The sequence below is a fragment of the Nipponia nippon genome, unplaced genomic scaffold, assembly GCF_047370975.1.
Source record: "Nipponia nippon isolate SJK-2023a ecotype South Korea unplaced genomic scaffold, ASM4737097v1 scaffold_2, whole genome shotgun sequence".
Classification (NCBI taxonomy): Eukaryota; Metazoa; Chordata; class Aves; order Pelecaniformes; family Threskiornithidae; genus Nipponia; species Nipponia nippon.
Genome location: NW_028262336.1, coordinates 7,465,132 through 7,469,861, shown reverse-complemented (window position 1 = coordinate 7,469,861; position 4,730 = coordinate 7,465,132). Strand labels below are relative to the sequence as shown.

Here is a 4,730-nt window from a genome sequence, read left to right as displayed (position 1 = left end):
GCCGGGCTGCGCTGCCGGGGCCGGTGGGGGCGGCGGTGGCGGGCCCGTCCCGGGGCCCGTCCCGGGTCACCTCCTGCCGCCGGCTCCCGGCAGGCACCGCCGGCCGCCGGCTCCTCTTACAGCCCATTCGCCGGCGCACGGGAGGCGGGGCTGCGCGCCGCCCTCCGATTGGGCGAGACCGCCGACTGCGGCGAGGCCGGCCAATGGGGAGCGGGGGGCGGGAGGGGCTGTGGCGGGAGAGGAGCACGTGTGCGCAGAGGGCGGGCGCGGCGTGGGCTGCAGCGGGGTCAGCGGCGTGGGGGGCCCGGGCGGGACGGCTGGAAAGGGGGGGGGCCGCCCTTGGGGTAAGCGCTGCCTTCCTCGCCTGGGCAAAGGGACGGACACAACGCGTGTTACGGGTTGTGATACGCGTTCAAGAGTGACCGCGGAGAGCAAAGGTCACCCCGCAGGCTGCTCTGCCCCCAGCATTCCCCATCTCCCCCGAGGAGCAGGTACAAGCCTTTCCTGAAAAACATCTCGACAAAGAGATCCTTTACCCGCTCTGCTGTGCCGGTGCTTTCTGTCCTGGCACAAATGCATTCAGCTGCTGACCTCTGCCGCTTTCTGCCCTTTAGCAAGATAAGAGCTGGAACCGCTTCTGTGGTTTAATAAAAGCTGCACCCTGTTGTCCAGCCAGAAGAAATATTAGACAAGAGAAGAAAAAAAAACCTATTACATTCAAAGTAATTATCTAAAGCTTCCCCCAGGACTACTATTCTTACAGCTTTGCCAATTCTTCTCTAAACTATTTGCTGTTCTGCTACTCAATCTATCCCAGATTGGCTCTCTATCTACCTGCTTTGCCTTTCCCCACGCTCCGCTCCCTTGATCTCCACCACATTGCTACCACTGCTAGGGCCTCCTACTCTATACCTACAGTTTGTTCTCCAAACTGGCCGATGCCATAGAAAGTTCACACCAGAGGTCAGGCCTCCCACCCGCGCAACTGCATATCCTGCCTCCTACCTGGGGTCAATGCTCGAGGAAGCAAAATCAAAGCCCTCAGAAAGCATCTGGCTATACACAGTTGGGTGGGCAAGAACAGGTTCCTCTCAGCCCCAGAACAGATTCCCTGAACCGCAGGATTTTATGACTATCTCCATCATCATAGCTTAATAAACATAGCTACAAAAGATTTTAGGACCATAAAATTACTCAGCGCTCTGTAAAATGCAGCTAAACGTTCTGGTCCTCTGTCATCTGGCATCAGGGGGTTGCTGCTTTCTGGCTATCGTCTCGGTCCAGCAAAATTTCCTTTCAGTTGTTCCCAGGCTGTTGCTCCTCAGCATCTCCATGTTCTCTTTTGTTTGTAGGTTTATTAGAAATAAAGAAAAAAGAAGAAAAAAAGATGACAATTGCTATTTCACTACAATTTAGCTTGAAGCAAAATTCTAAATAAAAAGAGTCAGCTCCCGTTAATACTGGCATCCATCTCAACCATTTGCAAGAAACTGCTGATCTCTTAAAATAGCATGGTTAGAGTGAAATGAGCTGAAACAATGACTGATAAACAAGTTGCCACGGGGAAGCAAACAGAAACGCACAGTTCCCTCTCACTGAGCTCTAAGCAGCCCCTCTGTTCTGCCAGCACGTGGCTCAGTAGCAGGTAATAAAAGGATATGGCCTGCTAGAATGAGGTGTAGTGCATCTTTGCATCTTCTGACCGACCTAGGTCATCGCTTCACGCCGAGCAGAGGTGGGAGGAAAGAGTAAAGCCTTGGAGTTCCCAGGGCGCGCCCTGCCTAGGGGCAGCAGCTCCCACAGCTTTCAGGCTGCTCACAGGATCTGATGGGCGGCCTTGGTCCTTTCCAAAACAGCAATCCCTAGAGCTGTGCCGCTGGAGCTCAGCTGCTGTTTCCAGAGGATTGGCTGGGGTAGAAGGAGTTATGTCAGCTCAACCCGTTTCCTTGAAGCGATACACAGCCAGTCAGTCAACCTAGATTTCTCCTCCAAAAACTGCGCAAGAAAAAGAACCTGCAATGTTTAAGTACTCCAGGTTTCCTCAGGGTTTCTTTTATTCTCAGAAGAACTCACCTTACTTTGTTTTCACAGAATATTTTCTGCCTTTGGAAACAACATAAAATTTTATTTCCTGAATTTTCACTTCTACTTTTCCTTCCCTAGCCTTCCTCCCTATTTTCTCCCTCCATCTCACCACTCTACTAGAAAAAGTAAGGTAAGGTTAAGGGTGTTTGATAGTAAAGAAAAACCTCAAAACTTCCAATATTTTTTCCAAGATGGAAGACATAAGCTGTGAAAAGTAGGGTTTCTCACACTTTCTTCCCTTAATCTTACCTGATCCCTACCTCTCTCAACAAGCACACTCCTTTTTCAGTGGAAAAAAGGAGTAATAGGAAGTTTAAAAAGAAAGAAATAGGAATAGGGGAAGAATTTCTACCCTTTAACTGTAATTTTTTAAATTCCTAAACCAAAATAACCTTACAATTTATGTTAGAGAGTGATTGGCTTCATCCCAAAGCTACGTGTTTGTTCATTTCTAGCTTCCCAGACAGGTAATGTGAAGAATGTTTTGAAAATGACTACATTCCACACAGGATGAAACCATTTGCCAGAGAAAATCGTCTCTTACCAGAAAGATTTGACCAGTTTGAGTGATTGCTCATATTCTGAACGCTTCCACATAAATAATATTACGCGGAAATAACTATAAAATCTTTCAAGACTGTAACAGTCAGCGCAAGCCTGCCAGAGAGGCACCACCTGCACGCGTGTGACCTGAAGCGAATGAGCGACTGTTGCAGCATGGACGCACGGTGTGACGGCTGCCCTTTACAGACGCAGCCCTGGCTTGTGCATCTCCTGAACCTACCCCAGCGAGTAACATTTTCTTCAACAACATAGCTCATGTAGTAGTTACCAGACAAAACTCTTCCGTGCTGGGTTACTCGACCACTCAGAACTGCCTTCAGAGCGTACGAGTTTCCTCAAACCGTTTCTTTATCAGAAGCCTCACCTTCGTACAGCTCGGGGCTGTCGTACACTAGAAGGCTTGCTTGCAGGCAAAGGGACACGCTGGCTGTGTTTTCCTGCTCCTCTGTTGCACAAGGGAAGCTTGAAATCTGTCTGTACCTGTCCAGAACTCTTCAGATTTTCAGCTCAATCTCAGAAATTGCTGCTGGCACTTTGGAAGAAAAGGATCACACCAAGCCCTCCAGCAGGGCACCGTTGCTGCTTTCCTTAGTGCTAATGACTGAGAATCCCTTTTTGTGTGAATCTAGGGTGGAATCACCCCTAGAGGATCCTTGACTCAGCATGAGATCCAAGCAACTCATCTAAACGCACGCTTCAGTCTCAGAGTCAACAACATGTTAAGGTCACATCTTATCCACACCATAAACTCTGATAGGTTTCACCCAAAAATGCGCCAGAGGGAAGTACTGTTAACCAGTTCTGGTCTGGAGTTTGTTGTGGAGGAATTTATAAAATATACGCGCAAGAAAAGTTCCCTTAAAGTCTTGCCAAGCTGTTTGGAGAAAAGCTTCTGTAAGTTAAAAACTTTCTGCACTCTCGTGAAGCCGTTCTTCAGAGCGCTCTGTCGGTATGCGTGAGCACTCGGATGGTACAAATACCCCAGAAACTCTCCAGAAGGAGGGATTAAAACAGATTTGTCTTTTGCTGAGCGTGGAAGGAACAAAGGCACATAAACGTGAGAAAAGGCAGCAACTGCTTTCTTTGTTTTTATGATTGTGGCCGTTGTAATTAATTTGGGGAAGTAGACTCTATTAACTCGTATATATGTTGAAATGTGACAGAAGTAGTGAGAACAAAAAAAGCCAAATTATTTCTGAAATTAAGCATGATTAGTTTAGAAGAAAGCCTATAGATTGTAGCTATCTGTAAGAATAGAAGACTGGATACAACCTTAAAGGTCTTTGTCTTCTAGTTCCCCCTCTGATCCTTTGATAGTTTGGGGGCTCTGAACAGGAGACTTACAAATACTATGTGGCCATGAAGGGTTAATTTAAAAGCTCTGGCATTGATTACTTTATTCAGCTAGCATGCCTTCATTTCTGTTACTTCCTGTTCTCCTAGGGTTTGTTCCAGACTTTTAAGATGTCACATGTTGAGTAAATATGAACCCAAAGTCAAGAGCATAGCCCCGTCCTGCAAGCACAGAGCAGGTGTTCCCCTGGCATCAAAACCAACAGAACAAAGTAATTTCAGTGGAGCGAAGAATACAGTCTTTTCCCACATCAGGACGTCAAATAGTAAATTACTGTTTTTAAAAAAGCCTTAAGAAAAACAACAGAATTGACTCAGCTTCTTGATCCCTTCTTCTTAAGTCCTTTAACATTCCTTCCCCTCTTCAAAAAAATCAATATGCATAAATTCTGCTAGGATATTCTTTGAATGCCACAGCTTTTTTGGAGCCATTCTGGCTTTTTGAGAGCAAGAAAACTGTCAGGGGTGCGTTGTATCTTTGTATTTTAGAGAGGTGAAGGGAGGGTCAGCAGTCATTGTCATAAATATATTACTATAATCTGATCAGTTGCCCTTGACCTGTAAGAAGAGGTCCCTTGCTAAAAGAATGCAACAGCTCTTCTCTGTAGCATGGACGGAGCGTATTTTCTGCTTCTATTTTCCTATACATAATCTGGAAGTCCAAGACATTTTGGTATTGTAGTTCAACACAAATTCATCTTATTTTTCATTTTTCTGAACCTTCACTG

At 46.5% G+C, this 4,730-nt stretch overlaps 1 protein-coding gene across 1 annotated transcript in view; it reads right to left on the bottom strand.

Moving 5' to 3' along the window:
* Positions 1–1,217: 1,217 nt before the first annotated feature.
* F5 (coagulation factor V) overlaps positions 1,218–4,730 on the bottom strand; it is a 48,544-nt gene continuing 45,031 nt past the window's right edge. The window contains exon 28 of the transcript XR_015704733.1: positions 1,218–1,339. The gene's annotated coding sequence lies outside the window, so the exon portion shown is untranslated. The remainder of the gene's footprint in view (positions 1,340–4,730) is intronic.